Source organism: Oncorhynchus nerka, linkage group LG13 (genome assembly GCF_034236695.1).
Source record: "Oncorhynchus nerka isolate Pitt River linkage group LG13, Oner_Uvic_2.0, whole genome shotgun sequence".
Taxonomy (NCBI): Eukaryota; Metazoa; Chordata; class Actinopteri; order Salmoniformes; family Salmonidae; genus Oncorhynchus; species Oncorhynchus nerka.
Window position 1 is genome coordinate 39,613,340 of NC_088408.1, and position 22,304 is coordinate 39,635,643.

General features: G+C 43.4%; 1 long non-coding RNA gene across 2 annotated transcripts in view; it reads left to right on the forward strand.

Moving 5' to 3' along the window:
- The window catches only part of LOC135574689 (uncharacterized), a 30,107-nt gene extending 10,111 nt beyond the window's left edge, over positions 1–19,996 (forward strand). For both annotated transcript variants that reach the window (XR_010465566.1, XR_010465567.1), the window contains exon 3: positions 19,398–19,996. This is a non-coding gene — a long non-coding RNA (uncharacterized LOC135574689). The remainder of the gene's footprint in view (positions 1–19,397) is intronic.
- The last annotated feature ends 2,308 nt before the right edge of the window (positions 19,997–22,304 follow it).

Here is a 22,304-nt window from a genome sequence, read left to right on the forward strand (position 1 = left end):
CTGTTCTTAGTTCTACATTTTTTGAAAGGGGCATGCTTATTTAAGATAGTGAGGAAATCACTTTTAAAGAACAACCAAGCATCCTCTATTGATGGGATGAGGTCAATATCCTTCCAGGATACCCGGGCCAGGTCGATTAGAAAGGCCTGCTCGCAGAAGTGTTTTAGGGAGCGTTTGGCAGTGATGAGGGGTGGTCGTTTGACCGCGAACCCATAACGGATGCAGGCAATGAGGCAGTGATCGCTGAGATCCTGATTGAAAACAACAGAGGTATTTAAAGTGCAAGTTGGTCAGGATAATATCTATGAGGGTGCCCATGTTTACGGATTTAGGGTTGTACCTGGCCGGGTTCCTTGATAATTTGTGTGAGATTGAAGGCATCTAGCTTGGATTGTAGGATGGCCGGGGTGTTAAACTGTTGAGTGTAGGGGGCAGTATTTTGATGTCTGGATGAAAAACGTACTCAAATGAAACTGCCTATTTCTCAGGCCCAGAAGCTGGAATATGCATATATTTGTCATATTAGGATAGAAAACACTCTACAGTTTCAAAAACTGTCAAAATATTGTCTGTGAGTATAACAGAACTGATATTGCAGGCGAAAACCTGAGGAAAATCCAACCAGGAAGTGCCTAAGAGAAACGAATCTCCATGTTTCATTGCATGCCTTCCCTCCATTTAAAGGGATATCAACCAGATTCCTTACCCTATGGCTTCCACATGGTGTGAACAGTCTTTAGACATAGTTTCAGCCTTTTATTCTGAAAAATGAGCGAGAACGATCACATCTCGTCAGTGGATGGCTGGGTGCCAGCAGAGTTTTGCATGCGCCAACAGCCTGAAGCAGACATTTTCTCTCTCCTATTGAAAAAGCTACGGTCCGGTTGAAATATTATCAATTATTTATTGTAAAAACAACCTGAGGATTGATTATAAAAAAACGTTTGACATGTTTCTACGAACATTACGGATACTATTTGGAATTTTCGTCTGCCCCGTCGTGACCGCTCGAGCCTGTGGATTACTGAACATAACGCGCCAACCAAATGGAGGTGTTTTGGATATAAAAATAATCTTTATGGAACAAAAGGAACATTTATTGTGTAACTGGGAGTCTCGTGAGTGCAAACATCTGAAGATCATCAAAGGTAAACGATTCATTTTATTGCTTTTCTGACTTTCATGACCAATCTACTTTTCTGCTAGCTGTTTGTAATGTTTTGTCTGCTGAGAGAGGTCCTTACATACATGCTTGGTTTGCTTTTGCTTTAAAGCTTTTTTGAAATCTGACAAGCCAGGTGGATTAACAACAAGCGAAGCTGTGTTTTGCTATATTGCACTTGTGATTTCATGAAAATTAAATATTTTTAGTAATTTAAATTGAATTTGTCGCTCTACAATTCAGCGGATGTTGACGAAAAAGATCCCGCTAACGGGATGGGTGCACCAATAAGTTTTTTAAGCATATCCCAGTTTAGGTCACCTAATAGAATGAACTCTGAAGATAGATGCAGGGCAATCGATTCACATGTGGTGTCCAGGCTACAGCTGGGAGCTGAGGGGGGTCTATAACAGGCAGCAACAGTGAGAGACTTATTTCTGGAGAGATTTGTTTTTTCAAAATTAGAAGCTCGAATTGTTTGGGCATGGACCTGGAAAGTATGACAGAACTTTGCAGGCCATCTCCGCAGTAGATTGCAACTCCTCCCCCTTTGTTATTTCTATCTTGATGGAAAATGTTATAGATGGGGATGGAAATTTCAGAATTTTTGGTGGCCTTCCAAAGTCAGGATTCAGACATGACAAGGACATCAAGGTTGGCAGAGTGCTAAAGCAGTGAGTAAAACAAACTTAGGGAGGAGGCTTCTGATGTTAACATGCATGAAACCAAGACTTTTATGGTTACAGAAGTCCACAAATGAGAGCACCTGGGGGGACACAGGGCCTGGGTTAACCTCTACATCACCCAAGGAACAGAGGAGTAGGATGAGGGTTCGGCTAAAGGCTATCAGAACTGGTCGTCTAGTGCGTTGTAAACAGAGAATAAAAGGAGCAGACTTCTGGGCGTGGTAGGATAGATTCAAGGCATAATGTACAGACTGGTATGGTAGGGTGCGGGTACAGTGGAGGTAAATCTAGGCATTGAGTGATGATAAGAGAGGTTGCATCTCTGGAGGCACCAGCTATGCTAGTTGAGGTCACGGCATGTGTGGGAGGTGGGACAAAAGAGCTCTCTGAGGCATGTTGAGTGGGACTAGGGGCTCCGTAGTAAAATAAAACAATGATAACTACCATAAAAAACAGTATACAAGGCATTTTGACATTAGAGAGACATAAAACGAGGCAGGAATCCGGTGATGTAGTGGCTTCTAGTCGTCTTGGTGAAGAGTCTGGGAGGCATCAAATGTGTAGCCGAGTGATCATAGGGTCCTGACCTCAATCCTATAGAACATTTGTGGACAGAACTGAAAAAGCGTGTGCAAGCAAGGAGGCTGACATCTTGACTCAGTTACACCAGCTCTGTCAGGAGGAATGGGCCAAAATTCACCCAACTTATTGTGGGAAGCTTGTGGAAGGCTACCCAAAACATTTAACCCAAGTTAAACAATTTAAAGGCAATGCTACCAAATACTAATTGAGTGTATTTCTGACTTCTGATATGTTCTCACCATCACAAGTACAGTGCCTTGCGAAAGTATTCGGCCCCCTTGAACTTTGCGACCTTTTGCCACATTTCAGGCTTCAAACATAAATATATAAAACGGTATTTTTTTGTGAAGAATCAACAACAAATGGGACATAATCATGAAGTGAAACGACATTTATTGGATATTTCAAACTTTTTTAACAAATCAAAAACTGAAAAATTGGGCGTGCAAAATTATTCAGCCCCTTTACTTTCAGTGCAGCAAACTCTCTCCAGAAGTTCAGTGAGGATCACTGAATGATCCAATGTTGACCTAAATGACTAATGATGATAAATACAATCCACCTGTGTGTAATCAAGTCTCCGTATGAATGCACCTGCACTGTGATAGTCTCAGAGGTCCGTTAAAAGCGCAGAGAGCATCATGAAGAACAAGGAACACACCAGGCAGGTCCGAGATATTGTTGTGAAGAAGTTTAAAGCCGGATTTGGATACAAAACGATTTCCCAAGCTTTAAACATCCCAAGGAGCACTGTGCAAGCGATAATATTGAAATGGAAGGAGTATCAGACCACTGCAAATCTACCAAGACCTGGCCGTCCCTCTAAACTTTCAGCTCATACAAGGAGAAGACTGATCAGAGATGCAGCCAAGAGGCCCATGATCACTCTGGATGAACTGCAGAGATCTACAGCTGAGGTGGGAGACTCTGTCCATAGGACAACAATCAGTCATATATTGCACAAATCTGGCCTTTATGGAAGAGTGGCAAGAAGAAAGCCATTTCTTAAAGATATCCATAAAAAGTGTTGTTTAAAGTTTGCCACAAGCCACCTGGGAGACACACCAAACATGTGGAAGAAGGTGCTCTGGTCAGATGAAACCGCAATTGAACTTTTTGGCAACAATACAAAACGTTATGTTTGGCGTAAAAGCAACACAGCTCATCACCCTGAACACACCATCCCCACTGTCAAACATGGTGGTGGCAGCATCATGGTTTGGGCCTGCTTTTCTTCAGCAGGGACAGGGAAGATGGTTAAAATTGATGGGAAGATGGATGGAGCCAAATACAGGACCATTCTGGAAGAAAACCTGATGGAGTCTGCAAAAGACCTGAGACTGGGACGGAGATTTGTCTTCCAACAAGACAATGATCCAAAACATAAAGCAAAATTTACAATGGAATGGTTCAAAAATAAACATATCCGGGTGTTAGAATGGCCAAGTCAAAGTCCAGACCTGAATCCAATCGAGAATCTGTGGAAAGAACTGAAAACTGCTGTTCACAAATGCTCTCCATCCAACCTCACTGAGCTCGAGCTGTTTTGCAAGGAGGAATGGGAAAAAATTTCAGTCTCTCGATGTGCAAAACTGATAGAGACATACCCCAAGCGACTTACAGCTGTAATCGCAGCAAAAGGTGGCGCTACAAAGTATTAACTTAAGGGGGCTGAATAATTTTGCACGCCCAATTATTCAGCTTTTGATTTGTTAAAAAGTTTGAAATATCCAATAAATGTCGTTCCACTTCATGATTGTGTCCCACTTGTTGTTGATTCTTCACAAAAAAATACAGTTTTATATCTTATATATAGCCTGAAATGTGGCAAAAGGTCACAAAGTTCAAGGGGGCCGAATACTTTCGCAAGGCACTGTATATATACCAAACTTTGGACACTCCTTCTCTCCAATCCTTACATCTCCTGGTTCCAGAGGAAGAGGGTAACAAGACACTAAACCCTTATTACTCCCTTTAGGGGATCTGACCTGACCTCCTGACCTCAACCCCTCCTTCGCCTTATCCACAGGATGTCCATCCCCTTCCCTTATAGCAATCCTGTGATCTCCTCCCGTCCACCCAGCACATTCCACAGCCACTCGATCTTTCTACAGATCTCACTCCTTTATATACTCTGAACTAGCATGTCTTTAATATCTCAATGTCAATGTTTAGAATCCAACAATAGTCATAAAGTTACACTCCCTTTCAGTCGGTCAACTTCTGTAAAACATACTATGGGAAAATACAATCATTCCCCATTCCGACCCAATCGGATACTAAATGAAACGGCCCCTGGCAGACCACCCAGACCTTACCCTGCAAGATGCGCCAGTTTTGTCTTTTGTTTGAAACACCCCTGTCAATGTTGAGTAAGGACGCACACCTAATTACGTATATAGAAGTAGGACTAGTCTACCTGGCCTGTGTGCAAATCTAGGCCTATAAATGTGCCCATTTGGGGATGTCTGATAGTATTTCTAATTGTCTTAATGCACCATCAGTAATGAGTTGTGGAGTTTCTCAAAGTAAATATTTCTTCACCTCAAACAGCAAGTAAACTAAGTCTAATCAAAATCAATTACATACGACAATAGTTCCTCAAAGCAATTTCGTTAAATATTTCCACTCGGCATGAAAGGGAAAACTGTAATGCTCTGATCCAATGGAAAAGTCATAAAATACCTGATTACTTTTTATCCTTTGCACAAATAGCCGACAGCTGTGTCTGTCCCGACCTCACTGGCGTGGGAAACTCTGAGGGCCTAAAATATTTTATACAATGTTGCATGCTTGCTATCACGTTTCAGAAGACCCAGTTGATAGTTGATACAATGTTTCATGTTGTAGACAGGCCATGTGCAGCAAATGTGATTTATAGGATATTTTCTACCTGCTGTCTGCAATGTTTATTTGTTGGCTTTATGTAGGCTATTTTTACATAGTTGGCAATGGCAATAAAAGTTACTTTTAAAGTTGTATAATTTTCCTTTAGATTTAGATAGAATGTAGCTTAGTCACAGACAATAATTTTGAGATACTATTATAAATTAAATTAAACTGTTCCCCGAAAATGTGCATATGAAAATCATAACTGGCACACAGATTGGTAGAAATGGTCAGATAACTTGGCACTCCAAATGGAAAAAGGTTGACGACCGCTGGTGTAGTCTATTACTGAAAACTGCCTGGAGCAGAACGGCAGTCAGGAAGAGTTTTTCTCCCTCTAGTCAGGTTATATTGATGACCGGCTCCCTCTAGTCAGGTTATATTGATGACCGGCTCCCTCTAGTCAGGTTATATTGATGACCGGCTCCCTCTAGTCAGGTTATATTGATGACCGGCTCCCTCTAGTCAGGTTATGTTGATGACTGGCTCCCTCTAGTCAGGTTAGGTTGGCAGCGTAGCCTAGTGGTTAGAGCGTTGGACTAGTAACCGGAAGGTTGCAAGTTCAAATCCCCGAGCCGACAAGGTACAAATCTGTCGTTCTGCCCCTGAACAGGCAGTTAACCCACTGTTCCTAGGCCATCATTGAACATAAGAATTAGTTCTTAACTGACTTGCCTAGTTAAATAAAGGTAAAAAAGAAAATATTGGTGATTGAGGCGCCACTACAGACACCCTGGTTCGAATCCAGGCTGTAACAACATGTTTCAAGCAGACCACCATAGTCCCTGTGCCCAAGAACACGAAGGCAACCTGCCTAAATGACTACAGACCCGTAGCACTCACGTCCATAGCCATGAAGTGCTTTGAAAGGCTGGTAATGGCTCACATCAACACCATTATCCCAGAAACCCTAGACCCACACCAATTGGCATACCACCCAAACATATCCACAGATGATGCATTTACATTACATTTAAGTCATTTAGCAGACGCTCTTATCCAGATGCAATCTCTATTGCACTTCACACTGCCCTCTCTCACCTGGACAAAAGGAACACCTATGTGAGAATGCTATTCATTGACTACAGCTCAGCATTCAACAACATAGTACCCTCAAAGCTGATCACTAAGCTAAGGATCCTGGGACTAAACACCTCCCTCTGCAACTGGATCCTGGACTTCCTGACGGGCCGCCCCCAGGTGGTGAGGGTAGGTAGCAACACATCTGCCATGCTGATCCTCAACATTGGAGCCCCCCAGGGGTGCGTGCTCAGTCCCCTCCTGTATACCCTGTTCACCCATGACTGCATGGCCAGGCACAACTCCCACACCATCATTAAGTTTGCAGACGACACAACAGTGGTTGGCCTGATCACCGACAACGACGAGACAGCCTATAGGGAGGAGGTAAGAGACCTGGTCGGGTGGTGCCAGAATAATAACATATCCCTCAACGTAACCAAAACTAAGGAGATGATTGTGGACTACAGGAAAAGGAAGACTGAGTACGCCCCCGTTCTCATCGACGGCGCTGTAGTGGAGCAGGTTGAGGGCCTCAAGCTCCTTGGTGTCCACATCAACAACAAACTAAATGGTCCAAACACACCAAGACAATCGTGAAGAGGGCACGACAAAGCCTATTCCCCTTCAGGAAACTAAATAGATTTGGCATGGGTCCTCAGATCCTCAAAAGGTTCTACAGCTGCAACATCCTGACTGGTTGCATCACTACCTGGTACGGCAATTGCTAGACCTCCGGCAGCAAGGCACTACAGAGGGTAGTGTGTACGGTCCAGTACATCACTGGGGCTAAGCTGCCTGCCATCCAGGACCTCTACACCAGGCGGTGTCAGAGGAAGGCCCTAAAAATTGTCAAAGACCTCAGCCACCCCAGTCATAGATTGTTCTCTCTACTACCACATGGCATGCGGAACCGAAGTGCCAAGTCTAAAACAAAAAGGGTTCTCAATATTTTTTTACCCCCAAGCCATAAGACTCCTGAATTAAATCAAATAAAAAATATATATATATTTTTTTATTTTAAATATTTTTTATATAGCCCTTCGTACATCAGCTGATATCTCAAAGTGCTGTACAGAAACCCAGCCTTAAACCCCAAACAGCAAGCAATGCAGGTGTAGAAGCACGGTGGCTATTACCTGAACAGGTAATCAAATGGCTACCCCGGCCTATTTGCATTGTGTGCCCCCCAAAACCCTATTTTACGCTGCTGCTACTCTCTGTTTATCATATATGCATAGTCACTTTAACTGTACATACTACCTCAATTGGTCTGACCAACCAGTGCCCCCGCACATTGGCTAACCAGGCTATCTGCATCGTGTCCTGCCACCCGCCAACCCCTCTTTTACACTACTGCTACTCTCTGTTCATCATATATGCATAGTCACTTTAACCATATCTACTACATGTACATAGTACCTCAATCAGCCCGACGAACCAGTGCCTGTATGTAGCCTCGCTACTGTTATAGCCTTGCTACTGTATATAGCCTCGCTACTGCTATTTTTCACCTAATACCTTTTCTTGCACTGTTGGTTAGAGCCTGTAAGTAAGCATTACACTGTAAGGTCTGTTGTATTCGGCACACTTGACAAATAAACTTTGATTTGATCACAACCGGCAGTGATTGGGAGTCCCATAGGGTGGCGTACAATTGGCTCCCTGTCGTCTGGGGTAGGCAGTCATTGTAAATACGATTTTATTCTTAACTGACTTGCCTAGTTAATCAAAGGTTACATTTAAAATAAATAACAAATATTGTTTAATGGCAAATAGTTTTTTACAAATCAGTCAAGGACCCAACTTTGAGAAGGGTTTAAAACAAACGTTTCCAACCAATTCATGAATGTAACTGAATCTAGGTATGTTTCGCCGAGACCTTATAACTGTTAGACCAAGATGTCTGAACTTCTTGACGAGGTCGCTAGGTGTTGGGTTAAGGTTGATACAATAGCTTTCTCTATGAATTTGAGAGTGGTTACATTTCTCCAGCCCCCATCCCTCAGCTGTTTACCAAACCAAGTCTCTGGGCAGCCATTTTGTTGCTGTTTAAAAAAAAACTCACATCAATCAATCAACCAATCTGCAGTTCAAATACTGTTTTGGTAATAAGATGATGGATGGGGATGGATGGGGCTGGAGAAATGTAACTACTTTCAAATTCATAGACAGACCTACGAATGCAAGGCCTGACCATCCATGATATCAACATTATAGTTTTAACCATGTTGAGGCTATACAGTGTTGATTTACATTGCTTCTAAACATTGGAGTAAAAAAAGCTTATTTGGGGTTCTGATGGGGTACAAGAGTTGAACTAAGCTCATGAGGCATGTGTTATATTCTTCAAGAATCAATAGCAATGAATAAATCATTTTAAAGTCCAAAAATTGATGTAGCAATTGCGTATTTTCTCTTTAACACCACACATCAGTTCAACAACTGCAGAGTTTGTGCCTCTGTATTTAAGACCGTACATACTAGTTTTAATCAGGGCCGGTTTCTCAAAAGTTCACCGTTAGAACCATTGGATGCCTTAAGATGCGTTTGAGAAACCAGGCCCAGATATCCAGTTTCCTCATCTTCTTCCTCCTCCTTTTTCGATGTGACAGTCATCTCCCCCTCCTCCTCTTTCACTCCAAAAACTGAATCCTCGTCTCCTTTTACTGTAATTACCCTCCTCGTCTTTCACTCTGAACGTATCTTCCTCTTCTTTCACTGAAACATCTTTCTCTTCTTTTTTAAAAAACTCTAACAGCCTCACTTACTACTTTTTTTTACTGTAACAGCCTCCTCTTCCTCCTCCTCTTTCACGAGAGCTTCTTTCTCCGTCCAGCAGACCCCCTCTTCTTTAGCAGGAGGAGAGTAGCTTAGTGACCTCATGGTTGGAGACGTTAGCTATCTAGGCTAATGCTAACTTAACTTAACTTAGTCCGCTAGCTGACTAATAACAACAACACAGTAAATATGAAATTTATTTGGATAACTAACTAGACGACTTAAGTGGTTTTAAAAGACAGAGTCTAATATACACTAAAGCGTCTAAAGAGCTTTATTGGTTCATCAATTTTGGCTAGCAAACTACCGAGGTGGCTGACTAACTGTTGCTGCTGTTGAAAGGAGCATTACGTCCACTAGATTATATGTCACACTAGCAGCATAACCTTAAAATCCCACACCACCATCTGCTGACTGGAGTGGGTAACGCAGTTGAGCAAAATGTATATTATAATGTTCAGGCAAAAAGTTGAAGGGGGTAGGAACTTCCTGAATTGGAATTATCCCTCTACACCCTTTACACATGTACTGCACTGGAATTATCCCTTTACACATGTACTGCACTGGAATTATCCCTTTACACATGTACTGCACTGGAATTATTCCTTTACACATGTACTGCACTGGAATTATCCCTTTACACATGTACTGCACTGGAATTATTCCTTTACACATGTACTGCACTGGAATTATCCCTTTACACATGTACTGCACTGGAATTATTCATTTACACATGTACTGCACTGGAATTATCCCTTTACACATGTACTGCACTGGAATTATCCCTTTACACATGTCCTGCACTGGAATTATCCCTTTACACATGTCCTTCACTGGAATTATCCCTTTAAACATGTACTGCAATGGAATTATCTCTTTATACATGTACTGCACTGGAATTATCCCATTGGCTGGCAGAAACATGCAGTTTAATTTTTATTGAGCCATCAAAGCTGTCTTAGTGATTTTTGTGATTGGTTACATTTCAGTCATATGTGCATACGGGAGAGTGTCTGATGTCTGCAGGTCATTGCAACTGAGAAATATGATCCTTGTAATTATATTATTCTATGTGAATATCAGTAGTGGTAATGATTGTAAAATATTTTGTTCATTTCATGAGAGCAACATGATAAATAATGATTTCTGAACAACCATTTTTTATTTAATGACTATTAAGAGTATTTTATCAACTTTATTTCACTTGGTGATGTTTCATTATAGAGAGCATAACATAACATGACAATACATGACATCTACAGTGGCAAGAAAAAGTATGTGAACCCTTTGGAATGACCTGGATTTCTGCATAAATTGGTCATCACATTTGATCTGATCTTCATCTAAGTCACAACAATGGACAAACATAGTGTGCTTCAACTAATAACACACACACTATTGTATTTTTCTTGTCTATATTGAAAGCTAATTGGAGTCTGGAGTGAGCTTACATGGAGTCCAATCAAGACGAGATTGGAGATGTTGGTTACAGCTGCCTTGCCCTATAAATAATACTCACAAAATGTGAATTTGCTATTCACAAGAAGCATTGCCTGATGTGAACCATGCCTCGAACAAAAGAGATCTCTTGTTGACTTGCATAAAGCTGGAAAGGGTTACAGAAGTATCTCTAAAAGCCTTGATGTTCATCAGTCCACGGTAAGACAAAATGTCTATAAATGGATAAAGTTCAGCACTGTTGCTACTCTCCCTAGGAGTGGCCGTCCTGCAAAGATGACTACAAGAGCACAACACAGAATGCTCAATGAGGTTAAGAAGAATCCTAGAGTGTCAGCTAAAGACTTACAGAAATCTCTGGAACATGCTAACATCTCTGTTGACGAGTCTACAATATGTAAAACATTAAACAAGAATTGTGTTCATGGGAGGACACCAAGGAAGAAGCCACTGCTGTCCAAAAAAAACATTGCTGCAAGTCTGAAGTTTGCAAAAGTGCACCTGGATGTTCCACAGCTCCACTGGCAAAATATTTTGTGGATACATTAAACTAAAGTTGAGTTGTTTGGAAGGAAAACACAACACTATGTGTGGGGGGAAAAAAGGCACAGCACACCAACATCAAAACCTCCTCCCAACTGTAAAGTATGGTGGAGGGAGCATCATGGTTTGTGGCTGCTTTGCTGCCTCAGGGCCTGGACAGCTTGCTATCATCTAGGGAAAAATGAATTCCCGAGTTTATCAAGACATTTTAAAGGAGAATGTAAGGCTATTTGTCCGCCAATTGAAGGTCAAGTTGGGTGATGCAACAGGACAACGACCCAAAACACAGAAGTAAATTAACATCAGAATAGCTTAAACAGAAGAAAATACGTTTTAAGACTATTGGCAATCTGTCAAGTAAATTAAGTGATAAAAACAAACAAAAATAATATTACAAAGTAAATCTGCTGAACGATACATCATGTAGCCTCAGAAATAGTGTCTCATTATTGATACTCCTTCATAGGTGTAAAGGCCTGTTGGTTAAGAGTTCAGAAATGTCTGCTCCTTCTTTTTTCCATGTGTCCAAAGAGGACACATATGGTGTTGTGTCAGGTTCCTCAGGGAAGCAAAGCTCTTCCCACCGTCAGAGCAGTGGTAAGGTTTCTCTCCTGGGTGTGTTTGCTTATGTTCAGTCAGATAATAAGTTCAACCAAAGCTTTTCCCACATTGATCACAGCTATAAGATTTCTCTCCTGTGTGTGTTCTCTGGTGTCGATTCAGGCTGTTTGACTGAATAAAATTCTTCCCTCACTGATTACAGCTGTAAGATTTATATCCTGTGTGTGTCCTCTGGTGTCCTTTAAGGTGGTCTATCCGAGAAAAGCATTTCCCACATTGCTCACAGCTATATGGCTACTCTCCTGTGTGTGTTCTCTGGTATGATACCAGCTTGCTTGACTGAGTAAAACTCTTCCCACATTGATTACAGCTATAAGGCTTTTCTCCTGTGTGTATTTGCTGGTGTTTTTTAAGTTCTGATGAAGATTTGAAACGTTTCCCACAGTGAGAGCAGCAGTGAGATTTCTTTCCTGTGGGTCTCTGATGGTGTTTCTTGAGGTGTCCTGATCTGGAGAGACTCTTCTCTGCCTCTTCAGCTTCATGATGTTGTTGAGGCTCCCCAGAGGTTGCATAATAGTCACTTCTCTCTCCTGTGTGAACAACAAAGTCAGACAGATGATTAAAGGCCCACAAAAGCATAAATCCACAGTTTTTTTAGGTAAAAGGTGATGTCCAGAGCGTACCCATGAAGTTGTACAACAATTGCTGTCTTAAATTCAAATACAAATGTTGAATTGTCTTAAGACAGTCAAATGAGAAACAATAGTCATATTTGTCTTGTTTTCACATTAGTAGTAACATTGACGATTGTAGGCTAGAAATATGTCATTAAAGTTGTTGAAATCCTAAGCAGTGTCCCAGACGACTTTTGGTCTCCAATATAGGCTCCCTTCTGTGTTTGCTAAAATTGCGGCACGATGGCGATGGTCACGCAATTTGGTTGTAGAAACTCCTCCCTGCTAATGCGGAAAACACTAGTTATACCAATACCATAGACCTAATGTAGGACCCATAACTTCACCAAACAATAACATATACCTACTGTAGGACCCATAACTTCACCAAACAACAACATATACCTACTGTAGGACCCATAACTTCACCTAACAGCAGGACTATAAATCATTTAATATTTCAGGTGAAACATGTAAACTAAAATGTCTTTGTCGTGACATTTCATAACCTGATCACCAGATAATTTTGTGTATAATCCCACTAGGCTACTCTGTAATGTGTTGTCATTCTAAATGTCCTGAATAAAGGAAAATAGCTCTGTGTGTTGTATAATAGCCTATCCATCAAGGAACAGTTCTCTACACATTATGAGCTAAGTATCTCTGTGTCCAAACTGACTAACGAGACCCGACAGTAAATCAAGCAGACAATAACATTATAAACATCAATTTGTTAGGGATGTTGGATCCAACGTGGAGCACAGCATAACTGTCTTTACCAGAGTAATGAATGAAGAAGCACTTTGGTTGTTGTTGCATGTATTGATGTTAGTCATTCGACTGGCATCCAGAAAATTATTTCCTAGATCAGCTGATGATAGTTGAACATGTGACTGTAACTAAATTGCCACAGTATTAAGAATTATGTGTAATTATTGAAGAAGCGCGTTAATGACAGTACCCATTTGGGTGTTGTCAATAAAGTTAAGGGTTAAGTTAAGTAAAGTAAAGTTAAGTAAAGTTAAGGGGACTCAGTTAAAACCATTGGATTTTGCAAACTCTGAAATTATTTTTAATTTCTGTGCCCATGAAAACTGATTTCCCAGCTTAATATAAGGAGACACTAAATGTTACGTAGGTAGAGTGCATTTCAGAGATCTGAATACAAAAAACTGTCCGACAGCAAGATCCAATATTTAAGATGTAGTTCATCATATGACAAGCTTAACGTTATGACTATAACTACTGTTCCCTGAAGGAGAGAAACGAGGTACAACATACTATTAAAGCCACATGTTATGACTATAACTACTGTTCCCTGAAGGAGGGAAACGAGGTCCAACATACTATTAAATCAACATGTTATGACTATAACTACTGTTCCCTGAAGGAGGGAAACTGGGTGCAACATACTACTAAATCCACACGTTATGACTATAAATACTATTCCCTAAAGGAGGGAAACTAGGTACAACATACTATTCAAATCCGTGCCTCGCTGGAAGCCCCGCATTCCACAGGTAATGATCGTGAGGCTTTGATTCACTCCTTCAATTTAATATCGCTCTTCACTGACCCAGGAAAGGGCGGGGCCAAACAGATGTTATACCTTGTTTCCCTCCTTCAGGGAAGAGTAATTATAATTAAAGTTACACTCCCTTTCAGTCGGTCAACTTCAGTACAACATACTATGGAGAAATAGAATCATTGCCGACCCAAACGGATACTGAATGAAACAGCCTATGGAAGACCACCCAGACCTGACCCCGCAAGATGCGTAATACATTTTGTAAATGTATTCAATGTCTTTTGTTTGAAACACTCCTGTCAATGTTGAGTAAGGATGCACACCTGATTACGCATATAGAAGTAGGACTAGTCTCCCTGGCCTGCGCGCAACTGTAGGCCTATAAATGTGCCCATTTGGGGATGTCTGATAGAATTTCTGATTGTCTTAACGCACCACCACTAATGAGTTGTGGAGCTTCTCAAAGTCATTTTTTCTTCAGTCTAATCAAAATCAATTGCAAATGACAATAGTTCCTCAAAGTATTTTCGTAAAATATTTCCAGCTCTCGCCCTTTCGATAACCACTTGTCATAAAAGGGGAAAATATAATGCTCTGATCCAGTGGAAATGTCATAAGATACCTGATTATTTCTTATTCTTTGCACAAATAGCCTAGAGCTGTGTCTGTCCCAAACTCACTGGTGTGGGAAACTTTGAGGGTCCAAAATATTTTATACAATGTTGCAAGCTTGCTCTCTCGAGTTTTGGGCCGACCCAGTTGATAGTTGATGCAGTGTTTCAAGTGTGCAGCAAATGTGATTTGTAGGATATTTTCTACCTGCAGGCTGCAATGTTTTTATTTGTTGGCCTTATGTAGGCAATTTTTACATTGTTGGCAATGGCAATAAAAGTTACTTTTAGATTTGTATAATTTTCATTTAGATTTAGATAGAATGATTTTGAGATACTATTATAAATGACATGAAACAGTTCCATGAAAATGTGCATATGAAAATCCTAACTGGCACGCAGATAGGTAGAAATGGTAAGATAACTTGGCACTCCAAATGGAAAAGGTTGCCGACCGCTGGTGTAGCCCATTACCGGAAACTTCAGGAGCATAACGGCAGAATTTTTCTCCTTCTGGTTAAGTTATCTTGATCTCTGGCTCCCTCAAGTCATTTGTGTGTCTTAATTATTTAATCAAATAGTGTGCTTAAAGCATCAGACCAGTTCAGTACATATAGTTGATTTATTAAAACACATGGAGTGTGTTTATATATGGAAAACCACACATAACATTTCAACCAATCGATTGGTAGAATGAACAGACGACTCTTGGTTGACCAAGATTTATTTTAGGTGGGGACAGCACTAGAGCATTATTTTGGGGATCCTGAGTGGCGCAGCGGTCTAAGACACTGCATCTTAGTGCTTGAGGCGTCACCACAGACACCCCAGTTTGAGTCCACAACCGGATGTGATTTGGAGTTAAATCAAGGTTACATTTTTTTAAATGAAATAAAACAGTTAATTCAGGAAGTTCAGACCCCTTCCGTTTTTCCACATTTTGTTACGTTACAGATTTATATTACAATTGTTTTTTTTAAGAGAATCCTCATTAATCTACACACAATAATGAAAATGTGAAAACAGGCAAAAAACTGAGAAACCTTATTTAGAGTTGACAGAGCATGTCAGAGCAAAAAACAAGCCATGAGGTAGAAGGAACTGTCCGTAGAGCTCCAAGACAGGATTGTGTCGAGGCACAGATCTGGGGAAGGGTACCAAATCAAATTCTGCAGCATTGAAGGTCCCCAAGAACACAGTGGCCTCCATCATTCTTAAATGGAATACTCTTCCTAGAGCTGGTCACCTGGCCAAACTGAGTGATTGGGGGAGAAGGGCCTTGGTCAGGGAGGTGACCCAAAAACCTGATGGTCACTCTGACAGAGCTCCAAAGTTCCTTTGGGGAGATGGTGACCGTTCGTCCTACTCCCTCCGGAGAGGAGAGCGTGAGCGCCCTCGTCTCCTGTCTGACTGGACGAGCCCTAGAGTGGGCAAACGCAGTGTGGAATGGCCCAGACTCGGCGAGGGATCACTACCCCGAGTTCACCCGCCGATTCCGAGCTGTATTTGATCACCCACCAGAGGGTCGTGCGGCGGGTGAACGGCTGGTCCACCTGCGTCAGGAGACGAGGAGCGAGCAGGACTTTGCCCTGGAGTTCAGGACTTTGGCCGCAGGAGCGGGGTGGAACAACAGGGCCTTGATAGACCATTTCCGATGTAACCTCAGGGAGGACGTCCGCAGGGAGCTAGCGTGTCGGGACACCACCCTCACGCTGGATGGGGGCGGCTTCGAGGGGGACCGGAGGAGGAGTTTCCTCCTGCACCAGTTGTGGTCGGCGTTGACACACGGCCGACCGGTGCTGGAAGAACTCGTCTGGGAGTTGGGAGGGCAGGCGGAGCACTACTCGATCACCCCAGGTGAGTCAGCACCAGACTCACCCAGAGCTTCCTGTCGGTCATATGTATGTGTTACCTTCATTCCCTGGGTTTTCTCCCTCTCTACAGCATAAGGCGCTAGTCGATTCAGGCGCAGCTGGGAATTTCATGGATCGGGGGCTCGCGTTAAGGCTAGGGATTCTCCTTGTGTCGTTAGACCTACCTTTCCCCGTGCACTCCTTAGATAGCCGACCATTAGGGTCAGGAGTGGTCAGGGAGGCCACGGTGCCGCTGGACATGGTAACTCATGGGAGTCATAAGGAGCAGATTAGTCTGTTCCTTATCGATTCACCTGCGTTTCCAGTGGTGTTGGGAATTCCCTAGCTAGCTCAGCACAACCCAGTGATTTCCTGGCGATAGGGGGCTATTAAGGGGTGATCAGAGGAGTGTTAAGGCAGGTGTATAGGGGTTGCCGTTGGTGCAACTACGCTGGAGAGTCCAGACCAGGTTTCCACCATGCGCATTCCCTCTGAATATGCCGATTTGGCTATCGCCTTCAGTAAAAGGAAGGCGACCCAATTACCACCCCATCGTTGAGGGGATATACCTCCTGGAGAACGCTGGAGAACACTGCACTTCCTAGGAGTCACGTGTACCCATTGTCCCAGGAGGAGACAGTAGCTATGAAGACATATGTTGCTGAATCGCTGGGACAGGGGTACATTCGGTCCTCCGCATCACCTGTCTCCTCAAGCTTCTTTTTTTGTGAAGAAGAAGGAGGGAGGTCTGCGTCCGTGCATTGATTATCGAGGTCTAAATTCCATCACAGTGGGGTTTAGTTACCCACTACCTCTCATCGCTACGGTGGTGGAATCATTTCACCGGGTGCGCTTCTTCACAAAACAGGACCTGTGGAGTGCGTATAATCTGGTGCGTATCTGGGGAGGAGATGAGTGGAAAACCCCATTTAGTACTACATCTGGCCATTATGAGTACCGCGTCATGCCATATGGGTTGAAAAATGCTCCAGCCGTCTTCCAATCCTTCGTAGATGAGATTCTCCGAGACCTGCTCGGGCAGGGAGTGGTAGTGTACATCGATGACATCTTGATCTATTCTGCCACACGTGTCTCTGGTGCGTAAGGTACTTGGGGGACTGCTGGGGCATGACCCATATTGCAAGAACAGAAATGTGTGTTCTTCAAACAGGCCGTTTCCTTCCTGGGTTATCGTATTTCCACCTCCGGGGTGGTGATGGAGTGTGACCGCGTTACAGCCGTGTGTAATTGGCCGACTCCGACCACGGTCAAAGAGGTGCAGGGGTTTTTAGGGTTTGCGAATTACTACCAGAGGTTTATCCGGGGTTTTGTCAGGTGGCTGCTCCCATTACCTCACTGCTGAAGGGAGGACCGGTGCGCTTGCGTTGGTCAGCAGAGGCGGGCAGAGCTTTCAGTCGTCTGAAAGAGCTGTTCACCAATGCGCCCGTGTTGGCGCATCCGGACCCCTCTTTAGCGTTCATAGTGGAGGTGGACGCGTCCGAGGTGGGGGTCGGGGCAGTGCTGCCCCAGCGCTCGGGCGTGCCACCCACCCAAGCCCTTGTGCCTTCTTTTCGAGGAAGCTCGGTCCGGCGGAGAGGAACTATGACGTGGGGGACCAGGAGTTGTTAGCTGTAGTCAAGGCTCTGAAGGTGTGGAGACATTGGCTTGAGGGGGCGAAACACCCTTTTCTCATCTAGACTGACCATTGTACCGGTAATCTCGAGTATATCCGGGCAGCGAGGAGACTAAATCCCGGTTTCGGTTCACCATCTCGTACTGGCAAGGCTCCCAAAACACCAAAGCCGACGCGTTGTCCCGCCTTTATGATACCGAGGAGCGGTCCGTTGAGCCAACTCCCATCATTCCACCTTCATGTCTCGTGGCACCGGTAGTATGGGAGGTGGACACGCGGAGATAGAGAGGGCCGGCCCCCCCTAACCGTCCAGCGGGGGCTCAATTAGTCCCGAGTGGTGTCCGGGATAAGCTAATCAGTTGGGCTCATACTCTACCCTCCTCGGGTCATCCTGGCATCGAGAGGACAGTGCTGAGTCTTACATTTACATTTACATTTAAGTCATTTAGCAGACGCTCTTATCCAGAGCGACTTACAAATTGGTGCATTCACCTTATGACATCCAGTGGAGCAGCCACTTTACAATAGTGCATCTAAGGGGGGTGAGAAGGATTACTTTATCCTATCCTAGGTATTCCTTAAAGAGGTGGGGTTTCAGGTGTCTCCGGAAGGTGGTGAGGGAGATACTGGTGGCCCACGTTGGCTAAGGACGTGAGATTTTATGTCTCCTATTTTATGTTTTCTAAGTCCTGCCGTCTCATCCCGTTGCCCGGTCTCCCTACGGCCCTGCAGACTGCGGAGGCCTTGTTTATGCATGTCTTCCGGCACTATGGGGTGCCTGAGGACATCGTTTCTGATCGGGGCCCCCAATTCACGTCCAGAGTTTGGAGGGCGTTTGTGGAGAGACTGGGGGTCTGGGTCAGCTTGACCTCATGTTTTCACCCCGAGAGTAATGGGCAGGTGGAGCGCGTAAACCAGGATGTGGGCAGGTTTCTGCAGTCATATTGCCGGGACCGGCCTGGTGAGTGGGCGAGGTATGTTCCTTGGGCTGAGCTCGCTCAGAACTCCCTCCGCCACTCCTCAACGAACATGTCCCCTTTTGAGTGTGTGTTGGGTTACCAGCCGGTCCTGGCCCCATGGCTTCAGAGCCAGACCGAGGCTCCTGCAGTAGAGGAATGGGTACAGCGCTCCAAGGTCACCTGGAAAGCCGTCCAGGAGTCGCTATGACTAGCGGGAGAAAGGCAGAAGAGGAGCGCTGACCAGCACCGCAGTGAGGCCCCCATGTTCGCACCGGGGGACCGGGTCTGGCTCTCGACCCTCCACCTGCCCCTCCACCTGCCCTGCCGGAAGCTGGGGCCGCAGTGTGTGGGGCCATTTAAAGTCCTGAGGAGAATAAACGAGGTGTGTTACAGGTTACACTTTCCAAGGTTTCAGGATTGTCCCCTCGTTTCATGTGTCTCTCCTGGTCCCCTGCAGGAAGGTGAGGTGCCTGAGGTCCCTCCGCCCCTTCTGGACATCGATGGGTCCCCGGCGTGCACAGTACGTGGCATTCTGGACTCGAGACGCCGGGTGAGGGGCCTACAGTACCTCGTGAACTGGGAGGGGTACGGTCCGGAGGATAGATGCTGGGTTCCGGTGGGGGACATTTTGGACCCTTCTCTGCTGAGAGACTTCCACCGCCTCCACCCGGATCGCCCGGCGCATCACCCTCCGGGTCGTCCTCGCGCTGCGGGAGCCGCGCGTACTGTCACGACTTCCGCCGAAGTTGGCTCCCATGCCTGTTCGGGCTGTGCTCGGCGGTCGTCGTCACCGTCCTACTAGCCGCCACCGATCTCTTTTTCGTTTGTCTGTTTGTTTTGTCTTATTAGTTTCACCTGTGTTCTGTTGTATGGCTTAATGAGCTTCCCTATTTTACGTACGTGTCCCGCCTTTGTTTTGTGTGGGATTGTCTTTTTGTTACGTTTTTGTTACGTGTTACGGACTTGGCACCCTGTGTTTTTGGGTAGTCACTTTGTTTTCCGCGCCCTGTGTTGTTGGGCTTGTCATTTTTGTGTGCCGTATTAAAGAGCACTTTTCCCCAGTGGAACTCTCTGCGCCTGATTCCTTCACCCACCTAGTCTCGCGTGACATATAGTGTTTTATGACAAACTGTTTTTTACAAATCCGTCAAGACACCAACTTAGACTTTACTGTGAAATGCTTTACTTACAAGAACTTAACCAACCGTGCAGTTCAAGAAGAAGAAAACGTTTACAAAGTAGACACAAATAAAAAGTAATAATAAAAAGTAACACAGTGCGGAAAAACAATAACGAGGCTATATACAGGGGGCACCGGTACCGAGTCAGTGTGGAGACTATATACAGGGGGCACCGGTACTGAGTCAGTGTGGAGGCTATATACAGGGAGCACCGGTACCGAGTTAATGAGGAAGCTATATACAGGGGGCACTGGTACTGTCACGAGAATCTTCAATCCCAATGATGATAACTAAACAATTATTTAAGCTTTGACCAATCCCCGAGGTTTGTAAGAACCTGGGTTTAATATTAATTAGGCAAAGACTCTGATTCTGCAAAAGGTCCGTAAGGTTTATTCAGAGAACGTTCTGAATAAGTTAAATATGCAAAGACATGTCATTTTATAACTCCCACCCCCACCTACTTACATGCACATACACACACAGTAGTGTGTGATGTATCTTTCCCCAACGTCCACATTCCTCGTTTATCACTACCAAGCTGGCAGTTCCATGCCGTTTCCTCCCTCCCTAGATTAGAGGGACCTTGACAAGGTCTCTTTCCTGTCGTAAGTTTTTCAAAGTTCCAACCAGGTCAGGTCATGCATAGTTTAATTGTCCTCTGTATTTTCTTAGTCACACACACACATTTATCTCCCTTACTTGTCTCGACCAAACCTTATTGGACTTAAGTTTATCACTCTAATTATTCATTATACATGTTACATAATCTAATAATTACTAATAGTTACATTTGTCTAATTATTCATGTCAATCCTCAAGAGCCGGGTGAACAAACAAAAGCCCACAGATTCTGACAAAATCCAAGCATTGATAATGTAAGAATGGGCTGCCATCAGTCAGGTTGTGGCCCAGAAGTTAATTGACAGCATGCCTGGGCGGATTGCAGAAGTCTTGAAAAAGAAGGGTCAACACTGCAAATATTGACTCTTTGCATCAACTTCATGTAATTGTCAATAAAATCCTTTGACGCTTATGAAATGGTGGTAATTATACTTCAGTATTCCATAGTAACATCTGACAAAAATATCTTAAGACACTGAAGCAGAAAACATTGTGGAAATTAATATTTGTGTCATTCTCAAAACTTTTGGCCACAACTGTACATCTACATGATGTATTGTTACACCATTTCTGAGCAGTATAGACCTAGTCTGTCCATTATATACATCTACATAATGTATTGTTACACCATGTCGGAGCAGTATAGACCTAGTCTGTTCATTATTTACATCTATATGATGTATTGTTACACCATGTAGGATCAGTATAGACCTAGTCTGTTCATTATATACATCTACATGATGTATTGTTACACCATGTAGGAGCAGTATAGACCTAGTCTGTTCATTATATACATCTACATGATGTATTGTTACACCATGTAGGAGCAGTATAGACCTAGTCTGTTCATTATATACATTTACATGATGTATTGTTACACCATGTAGGAGCAGTATAGACCTAGTCTGTCCATTATATACATCTACATGATGTATTGTTACACCAAAAAAAAAGGAAATTATATTATTTTGTACGGATACAATTGCTCAGAGAAATAGATTTAGTTTAACATGTAATTCTCAAAAGGTAGGGGTCTGAATTATTGCCACCCTTGTTTTCAATACTCCAGCACCCTCCCCTTGGGAGGATAACTACACTGACACGTTTTATGAGATTAGAGAACACATTGGGTGGGATCTTAGACCGTTCCTCCATACATAATCTCTGGTTTATTTTTTCTACGCTTGTGGACTGCCCTGTTCATTTCAAACCACAGGTTTTCAATGGGGTTCAAGTCCGAAGACTGAGATGGCCATTGAAAATGTTGATTTTGTGCCCAATTAACAATTTATTTGTGAATGTTGATGTGTCTTGCTGGAAGATCCACTTATGGCCAAGTTTCAGCCTCCTAGCAGAGAGGTAACCAGGTTTTGGGCTAAAATATCCTGGTAGTGGGTAAAGTTCATTTATCTATTTTATACATACATTTTTAATCATCTTTATCAAGGGTATCAATAACTAGGTGCTTATTTTGATATCTAGTTATTTGACTGAATCAGAAATACAGATGTGGAGTAGATGTAGAGTTTGTTTTAAATTATCATAACTAATCAAACAAC